General features: G+C 49.4%; 1 long non-coding RNA gene across 1 annotated transcript; it reads right to left on the reverse strand.

The window, feature by feature from the left end:
- Window positions 1–224: 224 nt before the first annotated feature.
- LOC127696046 (uncharacterized) lies at window positions 225–3,637 on the reverse strand. The gene is made up of 3 exons (XR_007980165.1): window positions 3,276–3,637; window positions 1,517–1,676; window positions 225–1,363 (listed from the first exon to the last, which is right to left on the reverse strand). It is a non-coding gene; the product is annotated as an uncharacterized LOC127696046 (long non-coding RNA).
- Window positions 3,638–13,402: the final 9,765 nt, after the last annotated feature.

Below are 13,402 nucleotides of genomic sequence, written 5' to 3' on the forward strand. Positions count from 1 at the left end.
AAGTTCTAAAACCACACCCTAGGACAGGACAATCACTGTAAGTGACTTACTTATCATATCAAAGCACACTGGCCAAGAATCAAAGTCCTCCAGAGACAAATAACGATAAGCCGGGTGCCCAGAGAGCGGCAGGTGCTGATCCCGTCACATTTCCTCTGAGGACGGGTCTGTAGGTGTGGGAACTGAAAGTCAAGTTGTCCTCTCTCTGCTCTGGCTCTGCGGGGATTGATATGGGCAGAGTCACTGAGGACTTGTTTGGAGCCAGTGCCCAGTGAAAGAGAAACCTCCTGGGCAATGGATACCAGCTGCAGGCAGCGGAGAGCCCCAAAGCGTGTGGGGTGCTCACAGTACACGACCCTGGGAGAGGAGCCCCTCCGTCGAGGCAGCTGCTTGTAGACTTTATCGTGAAGGCTGCCCCTTTTCTGAGTTCTACCTCAAAAAACCCCCTAACTCTCCCTTCCCACCTCTGCTCTCTTCTTCGTAGGCCAAACAAGTTCCAAGCATGTTCCAGCTGCCACCCGCCTCTCTACAGCTTGTAGACCTTCAAGTAGAGCCTGGGCAAGGCTCAACTCTCTTCCCCTCCTCTCTTCAATCTCCCCATTCTCTGCCCGCCACACCCACACACCCACACACACACACACAGTGACCACCAGGATGCGCAGCCCGCAGCCCGCCTCCCTTTAGTTGTGAGGTGTGAGTTGTCTACAGAGTGAGTTCCAGGACAGAGACCCTGTCTCAATAAACAAACACACACACACACACACACACACACATATATATTATTGGTGATATTGAGAAGCTGCCGAAGGAAACACTGGTTCTCCTGTGACATACAGACACCTACATTTGGTTTTCTTGGCATCTAAACTACAAGAACTCATGATGTACAGACAATAAATTACCCTGTTGGGGGTGACAGATTAGTAGAAGAATTCTGAGTCCCCGAGAAACTGCTTTACACACAGCTACCTGCCAGCCTGGGCTACTATTTAAAATCAGTGTATTCACCTTGAGCTCTTATTTAAAAGCAGTATATTCTTTATTGCTGCTTTGCCTTACCCCGACTGCGCAGGTACCTTGTGGGATTGACAGATATAGCAGGTTTTGATCGGAGACGGGGCACTGGAGTGGCATAACAATTTGAATCAGGGTAACACTGACGTAAGCCCCTCTTGACTCCTAACGATTATTCTGCCCTGTGGGTCCTAGTACGTTACCCAGATGCAGTGAGACAAACATGGGACAACCGGCACTGAAAGGCAGTTGTCCCTGACGCCACCCATGCAGGGCGTCATGAGGAGGAGGTGGATCATCCCTGCAGAGGTGAGGGTGGCGGAGCACAGGCAGGAGCTTCCATTGTGGTCTGTAAATGAAGGGCATGTGAGTTAAATGTGGCAGCTTCTAACTCCAGCACTCAGCCGACTGAGGCAGGAAGACCGTCAGAGATGCCAGTCAGCCTCGGCTAAGGTATGAAACCCCGTCGTCTCGGGAGATTAGCTATTTTGAATAATTTTACCAGGCTCTCGAGTAGGAGGTCAGTCCTAATTGTTGGCATCAGAAGCTGTTTATAGTCGCCTCCGAATCCAACGATGAAGTCACTCCTAGGCGACGAAGACCCTCTTGCGCCTGGCAGCTGCCATATATTCCCAACATGCACCTCACCTGCAGCGCCTCTCCTGCGCGGTGGTATGCACGATTACGTCACAGCCCAAATAAATGGCAGCGACCCCAGCCCCTCGCCCCTCTTCTTCTTCGCGCCCTTCTTTCCTCCTCTTCCCCGCTCCCCCCAATAAACCTCTTCTCGCGGAGCTGGGCTGGCCTGGTGTGCTCTGTGGAGCACGAGCCGCCTTCTAACACGATGCCTGACAGGTGGGCGCTAGGAGACGGACTCAGAGGCCGAGAGCCCAGTGAGAAAGAGCGAGATACCACACGCAACCAGGTGACCAAGGTTCCTGGGTGCAGAGCTGGGGACACTGAGACAGGAATGTGCTCCCTGCAGGAACCGAGGTCAAAGCCCCCGGAGGAAAACTGTGGAGAGCTGGGTGACTGTGAGATAGGGATTTGCTCCCTGCCGGAAGTGAGGTCAAGGACCTATGGAACACTATGAACTGGTTATGTGTTCCCAGGACCAGAAGCATAGCTTATAAAAGAAGAAAAACAAGCTGAGAGAGACACAGAGACAGAGAGACAGACAGAGACAGACAGAAGGCAAAGGTAACCATAGTGAATCCCCCACCCCATCCAGTAGGTAGGCAGGAAATGAAAGAGTATGTGAGTCTCTCACTTATTTTTTGAAAGGTTCCCCCACCTCCCAGGAGGACTCTCTGCTGGGGACCGAGTTTTATTGGGGCCTCTGGGGTCAGGCCAGACTCAAACTATAGCAAAAGCCTAGAAATTCAATGAAATACAAATATTTAAAGCAGCCGGTTTGGAGACCACTCTTGATGAAAGAGTAGGCAAGGACAGGGCACGGAGCAGGAAGACCAGAGAGAGCAGAGGCTGACAGCCAGGAGGAAGAGCCCATGTAGGCTGGGCAGCCTTAGAGAGTTAACAGGACGGAGAGTTCCCAGAAGCCTGCGAGAGGGAAGGAGCCGTCCACACATCCATGCGGGTGCAGAGAGAAGCAAGGACTGAAAGGCTCCTCTGAGTCTGGGTGTCCGGCAGCAAGGACTAAACTATGGTAGATTTAGGCAGGAAGTGACGGAGAGCAGGGAGGGAGGGACACTTCCAAAAACTCAGATCTAAATGTGAAGAAACGGGGTAAGTTGCCGGTACAGACCCAGTGTGGGGCTTTTGCTGTTGAGTTCAAATGAGAGACACATGAGACTGCAAACAGGAGACACGGAGGACGAGAAACGGCTGCCTGGCCGGCGGCCGACTAAAGTCTCTTGGAGAGAGGAAGAGAAGCAATCCAGAGCTCACATGCAGGAATTAATTCTTCTAATTATTTAGAAACCGAGCTCGGTCTGTAAAGTGCTGGCCTTGCAGGTGTGAGAACTTGAGTTCAGTTCCCCAGAACTCCCAGTTTTCAAAATTTGCATAAGGCTGGAGAAATGGCTCTCTGGTTAAGAGAGACACTGCTCTGCAGAGGACCCAGGATCCACTCCCAGAACCCGCACTGAGTGCTTCACAACCTCGTGTAACTCCGTGTAACTCCGGCTCCAGGGCATCTGACACCCTCTTCTGGCCTCTGAGGGAGCCCACACTCACTTGTGCACATCAACACACACAGGAGAGAGAGAGAGAGAGAGATCTTAAAAAAAAAAACACCAAACCTCACAAAAGAGACACCATGGTGTGCGCTTTATAACCCCAGCACTGGGCAGGCAGAGACAGACAGACGTGGGTCCTGGTGTTCATCAGCCAGCCAGTCCAGACTTAAGAGCCTGTCTTTAAAACAGGGTAGATGGCTCCTGGGAACAACACCCAGTAACCTCTGTTACACACACACACACACACACACACACACACACACAGTGTTAACTGCAACTTCCAGTTCCTCCTGAGCCTCGTATACACGATTGCCACCCTTACATTCTGCACCAAGGGCATCGCAGAACTCCACTTTCTAGGGGAAATAAATCTGGAAGCTTGGTCCGCAGGGCCACAGAGAGGAGCTCATTATGGGATCGCACAGCAGGAGGACCCTCCCTGCACGTCCGCCCGCCCCTCGGGGTCTCACTCAGTCAGCCCACCACACTCCTCGCAGGGCATGGAGCCTGCCGCTGAAAGCCGTGCTCCTAGCAGCACATCGCTTAGCATGCTCAAGCTTCTAGAGTCAATCCCCACGCAGCACACGGGGCTGGGGAGGAAGGAAGGGACGGAGGGAGGGGTGAGGGACGGGGTATGTGAGTTCAGAAACGTGGGACAGCTACTATTCAATCTTTTATTATTATTTTAAAGACATAGACTTCCATTTACGGTCCTGCCCCAGAGGTGCTCTGGAAACCAAGGTCTCTGAGTAAGAGTGGCGTTGGTGACCTGCTTTGTAACATGCCAACGGCTGTGATATCTGTAGTGTCCGTGATGATTTAAAGCCATCTGCACAGCTCAAGACCAAAGCTCAGCTAAATCCGGGTGCCGGGGGCTAGCCTGCTCTCACGACCTGCTCACCTTTCTTAACCTGCCAGGAACCGAAACCTGCTTTTTTGTTTGGTTGGTTGGTTTTGTTGTGTTGTTTTCTGTTTCTTGAGACAAGGTCTTGCTGTGTGGCCCAGGCTGGCCTAAAATCTGCACAATCCCCTGCCCCTGCCTCCCGAGTATTTGGATTACAGGCGTGCAATACCACATCTGGATTGGCTTGTGACTTCCCTGAAGGTTGACTTGCACCAGGTCTCACCCATAGGGGCTGCCTATGGAAAGAAGCACCCACCCCAGTGGCGTTGGGGCTCCTGGACTGTTCCGCAGAGAGTATACGTCACTTACCCTGGAGTTTGCAATCAAGGCAATGAGAGAGAAGAGGTTTACCCACTGTCCTGTCTAGAATTTGTCAGACACAGTAAATACCTAAGCCTGGTCCACACTTTCAGGAACGTAAAATAAGTCCCTCCCTTTGGAGGAAGAGTGCAAAGTATTTGTGAACATATCATAAAGCTATCATAAGTATCGTAAGTAAGTGTTGCATGCAGGACACTGATATAAGGTCTTCATTTAATAGTGAATTAGTGGGCACCAAAGCTGGAATTGGTAGCATTTACTATCAACAGGATGATGTGGTGTATGTGCGTGTGTGTTTGTCTGTAGTTACAGACTGCGCACCCCTCCACACTTGCTGAATTGAAAGCCTGAGCCCCAGTATGGCGGCGGGGTGCAGCACAGTCCAGATCTCACAGGAACGACTTCACATGGTAGTTTCGTGTATAAAGGTTTTTATACCAAGACAACAGTAAGGTAAAAAGAAAATTATATGTTTTTAAAATGTGCCTTCCAGGACGATCTCTTGAGCTTGAGAGAGTTCTAACTAGACGGCTCTGAGCAACTTCCTCCCAGAAGTTCTTTCTGCTCTCTCTCTGAGCCTGTGTCAGAAGGATCCGAGCTTCAGACACGCATCTGCATCCTGGCCTTGAGGAGCTAGTGGCGACTTCTCCTTTGTAGTACCTGAAGGATTCACCCCATTCTCTTGGAAGCCTGTTCCAGTCCATTCCTCCTCCTTCCAGGCGCCATTTTTAAGGTGTATTTATGAATGGCCAGGACCTCTTCTCGGACAGCCCAGTGGGTGCATACAATCTCCACCTCTGTTTACACTGTTCTTGGTCTTTCCTAATGAGCTGCTTGATATTTGATTAAGTACCAGTTATCAGGTACTATAAATTTACTCTTTTTCAGTAGCTGCTAGATATGCAGTCAGGCAGCTGCTGTCCTGGTTATATCAGAAGCATCCTTACTGTGGTATGTTTGGCCTCTCTCTTCCCTACCAGATCCAGGGTGGGCACACCCCAGCCTCACACCATCCTGAGGACTTTTCATGGGAGAATTTAATAGACCTCCAAGATGAACGTGTATTTCCTTCACCATTTTTACTTAAGGTTTACTTTTATATTGTGTATGTAAGTGTTTTGCTTACACGTATGTCCGGTGCCCAGGAAGGCCAGAAGATGCTGTTGGATCCCCTGGGACTGCAGTTATGGACGGTCATGAGCCATCTTGTTGGTGCTGGGAATCGAACCTGTATCCTCTGGAAGACCAGCTGCGCTCTTACCTGCTGAATCTCTCCAGCTCCCTTCCTTTCTCATTACCAAGCTATCCAAGAGGTTGCATTTTTGACTGGTAAAAAAAGATCCAGTAGATATGATAAAATTGTGAAGAGCCTATTGGAGCAAATGGTGATTTGTGTATTGGAAGACCAAAGATGGTGGTTTGGGGGGCCTGAGAGGACACAAGAGGAAGAAACAGGGTTTCTCTGTGTAGCCCTGGCTGTCCTGGAACTCACTCTGTAGACCAGGCTGGCCTCAAACTCAGAAATTTGCCTGCCTCTGCTTCCCAAGTGCTGAGATTAAAGGTGTGCGCCACCACCGCCCGGCTAACTGAGACTAGTTATATATTCCTGATCTGCTCCATTTTGTCAGGAATTCCTTGAGTCAGTTAGGAGCTTGTAGCTGGTTAAAATTTAAGTCTTGTTTTACCTCAAAATGGGCATTGCAAGGAACTAGCCCAAGCTAAGTTTCACTTTTGTTTGCAAATCAAGAAAGGCTTATGTGTGTTAGGGTAATAGGCCATGGGAAGCCACCTTCAAAAGGGCTGCTTCCTTCTGAGTTTCAATAGAATTGTCCTTTCTGTTCCTTCTTTCCTGTCCTTTCTTTTTCTTTGTTGTTCTTCTCCTTCTCTTTCTCCTCCTCCTCCTTCTCCTTCTTCTCTGTTTTTGTTTTATTTCGTTTTCAGAGTGGTGGCATTAAAAAACCCTGCTTGCTGCTGGGGACCTACCTCAGCGGCAGAGCACACACTTTCTAACCCCTCCCCCATCCCAGTAGAGTCCCACATAATCAAACCAAAAACCCCAACCCCCAACCGCAAACATTGCTCCAAGAATAGCCTTCCTGGCTCTGGATAGCACTGATAAATAAAGAGTCTGCCGGTGACGGACAGATGTGACTGCACACCTTGTCTGGCCTGCCAGCAAAGTGGACCTTGGGCAATAGCTGGACCTTATGAACATCATTGTTCCAGCCATAAAATGGAGATAACAGTACATATTATGGAGTTTTGAGTATTAGATGGGATTATTCATGTAAAACATTAACATTCTGCCCAGATAACATTAATAAGTGGCAGGCATGACCACTACAGGAAAACACGCCTGAATTTCACACGTGTTCTTGCCTTTCCATGTCCCATAATCACAGAGCCCTGGCTCAGGTTGATTAGCGGTTATTTATTAATGGTGTTTATTAATGGTTCTCTCCCTTGTCATAGCCTGATAGATCTTAAATGACTCATGCGATGAAGCCTAACTTACATACCTGTTCCAATCTCTCACCGAAGACACCACATAAAACACAAGCAATAGCGCATTAGACTCGACTGGAAACGATCCTAGCATTAGATCCTCATTAGAGCCCCGAGAAAGGAACACGCAGCCTACTGAACACGTGGAAGGAACTCAGGCGCCACAGGGTTGTCTCTTCCATCAGCAGACACCAGTGCAAAGGGGACAGTGGCTGGGATGAAGGAAGATTAAATCCCTTTTTTCCACACCTGCTTGTGACCTTCTGATCCTTCCCGCTGGAGCAGAAGGAAAAGCAACTCCCAGAGGAGAGTTTCTATTGCCTTGTTAACGTGAGAGCTGAGTCTGTGTGACCCTTTCGACAGAGGCATGGACTGCTGAGGAATCCAGACACAAGTCAGAGGCAACTGGGAACCCGAGAGGCAGGAGCCCCTTAGTGTCCCCGTCCCTTTGTTTCTGAGAGTGTGGGGACCAGGACGAGAGTATGTGACATCTGAGCAGCAGCTTGGGTACATTCTGACCTGGCTTCTCGGCACAGACAGAAACTGCATCTGAACATCACTACCAACAGTCCCTCCCTGGACTCCTGGTCCCCTAGCACTGGATCAAGGATGTTTCCAGGAAGGCAGAAACTGTTGCTTCAGCTGGGACTGTGCCAGCACCAGGGAGAACTTAAGTTTTGATTTCCCAGAAATTAGGAGAGGAAACTGAAAGTGCATTCTTCTGCTCTCTGTCCCTGGCAGCCGCCCTCGCTCTGCTCTCGGTGTGGGGGCAGTAGTCTTTGAGGCTAGACAGAAAGTTGAGGGAAATGAAGAGGCCGTGGGAAGCAAGGAAGCCCTCTCCACAGATCTGCTTATGGCTTCTGTGGGCTGCAAGAAACTTCAATACAACAAGCAAGTCTGCCGGAGACACCAAGACATCAGACAGGAGTGTTAAAAACCACAAATGGCCAGAATGCTCATGGCTGTTGAGTTTAATTGAATTGACTCTCTTCACTGTCAACCCCATAAAACTACGTAAAAGATCATTTACAAAGAAGAGATTCTTTCAGATAAGGGGAATACGTGATCTGACTCATATTTTCTGAACTTTGTTTGTTGTTTGTTTGTTTGTTTGTTTGCTTGAGAGAGACAGGGTTTCTTTCTGTAGCCCTGGCTGTCCTAGAACTAACTCTATAGAGTAGGCTGGCCTTGAACTCACAAAGATCTGCCTGCCTCTGACTCCGAGTGTTGGGATTAAAGGTGTATATCACCATGGCCTGCTTTCCTTTAGAACCCAGGACCACCAGCCCAGGGATGATACCATCCGCAATGGGCTGGGCCCTCCCCATCAGTAACTAAGAAAGTGCCTTACAGTGGATCTTATGGAGGCATTTCCTCACTGGAGGCTCCTTCCTTTCAGATAACTCCAGTGCGTTAAGTTGACGTAAGGCAGCCAGCACACAGCTCATTATCAGGTCGAGAGAGTGAAGAAGAGGCCAGAACTTTGCCGTCCTTATTGTTTTTCTGTGGCCCCTTTCCCCGCCTGTCTGTCAGTCAGAGCTCTGTATAGCCCTTAGTTCCTCATCCTTGTAATGAGGTGGACTAGTTCCCCTCACAGTAACTTAGGCCACAATGGCTATGGGGTCATCTTAGCCCTTTCTTGTCAACTTTTCCCATTGTAGTGTCAGCTTAGAGGGACAGAACAAAGCCAGTCATTTCTCAAGATCCACACCACACCAAATAGCATTTTTTTTCTTCTCAAAGATAATAGTATTTGTCCTTCCCCTTTTAAAAAATTAGCACGAACAGAGCTGGGTTTGGTGACACATGCCTGTAGTTTCAAGAGGTGGAGGCAGGAGGATCACCACGGGTTGCAGCCATGCTGACAGGCCAGACTTTACCTCTCTGCCCAGGTGCTAATTCTAATTTCTGTGTTGAGGCAGAAACTTCAGAGTGTGTGTTTCACTCTAGTATTTGTGTGTACAAATACTAAAACCAGTTTTAGCCAGACTGGGAATGAATCAGACTTTCTACCTCAGTTCTATTGACACCACCTGTGAAATAGTCAAACCCACCCAAAGAACAAGACAGTGTGCCTGGCTGCAGCCAGCTGCAGGGAAGAGCTGGGCCCGGGAGCCTTGTTCTTAGACAGACAATTGTTCTCCAGCACCGCTACCGCATCCAGCCTCCCTTTGCAGGGCCTGGCTTGTTTGTAGTCGCGAAGCTGTGACTCTTGTCTTTGACTACACTGTGTATAGTACTCAGCACCGAGAGGACAGCTTCTCCTACATCTGTGTAGCTTCCCCAGGCTTGAGCTAGCTCAGTAATGTGTGCATGGATTACAGATGGCTGTGACAGGCACACACACACACACAAACACAAACACACACACACACACATGCATGTATACACACATGCACGCAAGCATATTTACGGTCCATTTCAATGCTTCCTCTTTCTAGTTTTCTGACTCTGGGAAGGTCACTCAGACTCCCTACATGTTGCAAAAATTGCAAAATGAAAATGAAGATAATGTTCTCTGAGGCATGGCAGAGAGAGAGAGAGAGAGAGACAGAGACAGAGACAGAGAGAGAGAGAGAGAGCTTACGTACATGTGGATTGTCCTTACTCTCCACCCTAGCTTTCAAGACAGTCTTTCTCTGATTGGCTAGCCTGGTTGACCAGTAAGCCCGAGCCTCCTCTCCAGTGCCAGGTTTCCAGGCACACACTGCCCTGCCCAACTTTTTACATGGATGCTGGATATTCCGAACTCGGGTTTTTATAATTGCATGGCAAGCACCTTATCCAGGGACAGTGGCCGCAGCCCTCAGCTCACCTCCCATGAGTGTGAAACCCACAAGCATTCCTCTAATGAACGGGGACCTGCCCCAAATCCCTTCTACTTTCTGTCAGGTGTTGCACTCAGGCCACTGGCTAATACCAGAGACCAAAATGCTTTACCTGTGCCTCAACTTCCTGTCTCTAGGGGTTTATGAAGCTTTCTCTCTGTTTAGGATTGTATCAAATCCCTAAAGGTCTACCCTAATCTCTCTCAGAACTCAGGCTGTTGTGCTTGGCAGAAACAAATCAAAACAAAACACAAAAACAAAGAACAACAAACAAAAAAGCCAGGACTGAGCCCTCTCCCAGCCGCCTTCTCTAATTTCCATGTGTGCTCAGCGAATCCAGGTTCCATCTTTCCTGGGACCTGCTAAGGTCTCTCACCACAGTGCGGCACAATCCAGCCCAGTACAGACTGTGCACCAGTGCTGGTCCCCGGCTTACAGGAGAAGCGGTTGCTTCACGGATACAGTTTTTGCAAGATGGAAAAGTTCTAGAGATGAATTGTGCATCAGTCAATCAATCAATCAATCAGTCAGTCAGTCAGTCAGTCAATCGATCAATCAAAAGGATACCTCGGTATGGTGGAGGAAGATTATTATAGATCTGAGGGAGAAAACGGCAGAAGGTGTGAACACGGCCAGACTATGTGGGGGCCAGGGGTGGGGAGGAGGGAGGGTGGCGGAGGGCAAGAGAGGAGCTGCCTTCGAAGAGTGGAGACCCTGGCGGAGAGACTGGGAGATAGTAAAGTGCCCGCCCGAGCCCCAAGTGGCTGGGTGATGGCAGGGCAGCCTGGAGCTCAGGGCGGGGCAGGCTTTGCCAGCCAGGCAGCTGCTGTCCCAGGTGAGGAGATGCTCAGCCCCTCAGGGACACAGGACGGCTTGCCCTCCTTTTCAGTGTATGGAAGAATCTACAATAAAATCTCCCTCGTGGGCTGGAGAGATGGCTCAGCAGTTAAGAGCACTGACTGCTCTTCTGAAGGTCCTGAGTTCAAATCCCAGCAACCACATGGTGGCTCACAACCATCTGCAATGAGATCTGACGCCCTCTTCTGGTGTGTCTGAAGAAATCTCCCTCGTGAATATTTTCCTGTTGATAGTTTAGTAGTGTCAGTTACAGTGTCTTGTGGTGACATCTGTTAGGTCGCACGCAAACTGGAGATGAGTCCACTGAGGTGTCTAACAACAAATCAAAGAGGACACTGGCAGCCAGGTTCTCCCAGCATTCCTCAGGCCCTACCTTGTACAGGGGCCTCTGGGTTGGAGTACTCCACCCCTCCCCGGATGCTGGCTGCCCTTCTGCAGACACCCTTCCATATAACCCGGGCATTCTGGTCACCTTCCATCCACCCTTCTCCCATGGCCCAGCTCACTCTAGACTCTCCCAGATGTCCCTGCCTCTGGCTACGCACTCCCTTTGATCTACAATAAACCTCCTCCACCGTCCCTAGGAGCAGCCATGTCTTTCCTTTTTATTTCTTTTTCTTTTTCTTTTTAATTCATCTGGTGAATGAAATCCTGGACCAGTCGTGTCTTGTCCTTTCTTTCTTTCTTTCTTTCTTTCTTTCTTTCTTTCTTTCTTTCTTTCTTTCTTTCTTTCTTTCTTTCATTTGACAAAAGGTACACATGGGTGGGTGTGTAGTCACACATGAGTGAACTGGAATGGGAACCACCCATGCAGCAAGCATTGCATAAGCAGGCTCTGGGGGGCAGGGGGTGCGGGACGGGTGAGATATGAGAAGTGGAGAGGCCAGGCCCACAGCCCAGGGTTCAGTTCTCAGGCGGTTCCTTCCTTCATGAAAGTCCCATATTGCGTAATGCCTGCCGGCTACACACTTCCGCCGGCCTCCTCACGGAGACACTTCGTGTACCAATAGGTGTGTCAGCCCTTCCTTAATTGAGGACACAAGGTTCAGAGGCATTAAATGCCTTACAGAAAGTCACATGGTCGGTAAGGGGGGCCACTGCCTGACCCGTGTCGTAAGGCCTGGGAGTCTCGCTCTCACCCCTTCTGTGACAGGCAGCCCAGCCATCCTCCTCCCTGGACTCTGTAACCTTCCCCATTATCAGCTGGATGTTCCCACCTGGGTATCCCAGTAATGGCACAGAAATAAAATGTCAAAACCTTTTAGCCCGGCAGTGGTGGTGCACGCCTTTAATCCGAGCACTTGGGAGGCAGAGGCAGACTGTTTTCTGAGTTCAAGGCCAGCCTGGTCTACAGGAGTTCCAGGGCAGCCAGGGCCACACAGAGAAACCCTGTCTCAAAAAAAACAAACAAACAAAAACACCTCTTAGCCTTCTGCCAGACCCAGTTCCTTTGTAAATGTTTTTAGTAGGTCTAAGTTCCGCCAGTCAGCTGGGAACACAACCATGACTCTCTTCTCATTCCTCCCTGGCTTCGGGGGAGACACCAAGTCTGCTGTGTGTCTCTGCATAAAAGCTGTACACCTAACTGTCCAGTTTCAGCTCCATGGCCAAGCGTATTACACCTGTCAGCGTTTGCCCAACAAGGTTGGACAGAAAGCGTCTATTGTCCCCATGATGTCTGAGATATCAGCTTCCTTCCAAAGGAAATGCCAGACAGACCTGTCTATTGACAAACACCCAACTCCAGGCAGACCTGTCTATTGACAAACACCCAACTCCAGGACGCCAGCTGAGAGTACTCCTCGTTACAGGTGTTTAGTGAGTTCCTGGCCTGAGAGGAACTTGCCTCGCCTCTGGATAAAACCTGTCCCGTGTTTACTGATAGTGGGGAGCATGATGTGTAGACTCTGAAGGCAGGGGTGCAGGCAGCTCTGGGTCCCTGCTCTCTCCAGTGCCGATCCCTATCCTGTCCCAGACTGGGATCTGCGATTCAATAGGCAGATCCTTCTTCTTTCCCGAAGACATTGCATGTATCTGATAAAAATGTGTGACATTCATTTCATGACATTTTAAAGCAGTTCATGAACTTTCTACACCTGAAAGGCTGAGGCACTCACTCTATCAATAGGTTTGAAAACATGCTTAGCAAGTGACAATATAACTTATTTCTTCTTCTTCTTCTTCTTCTTCTTCTTCTTCTTCTTCTTCTTCTTCTTCTTCTTCTTCTTCTCCTCCTCCTCCTCCTCCTCCTCCTCCTCCTCCTCCTCCTCCTCCTCCTCCTCCTCCTCCTCCTTCTTCTTCTCCACCATCGCCACCACCACCATCATTACCATCATCACCGCCATCTGGTTTTAAGATACTACTGGAGTCCTTTCTTTGCAACTTTGCATGGGTTGCAGGGACTAAGCCCAGGCCACCAGGTTGTGCAGCAGGTGCTTTACGCAGCGAGCCATCTGACCAGCTCTGTGTTTAGATTTTTGAAAAGCCTTTGTACCCTCGCTTCCACGGTGGCTACAGCTCTCCACCTGCGTCCGTGGGAAGATCTCTTTTCCGTATCCTGGCCACATTCCCTGCCACTTGTTTTGATGGTCACCATCCTGACTGAGAAGAGACAGAATCTCAAAGTAGTTCTAATCTGAATTTTTCAAAAAGAATTATTTATTTATATCATGCATATGAGTACACTGTGGCTATCTTCAGACACACCAGAAGAGGTCATCAGATCCCATTGCAGATGGTTGTGAACCACCATGTGGTTGCTGGGAATTGAACTT

The sequence above is a fragment of the Apodemus sylvaticus genome, chromosome 11 (genome assembly GCF_947179515.1).
Source record: "Apodemus sylvaticus chromosome 11, mApoSyl1.1, whole genome shotgun sequence".
Classification (NCBI taxonomy): domain Eukaryota; kingdom Metazoa; phylum Chordata; class Mammalia; order Rodentia; family Muridae; genus Apodemus; species Apodemus sylvaticus.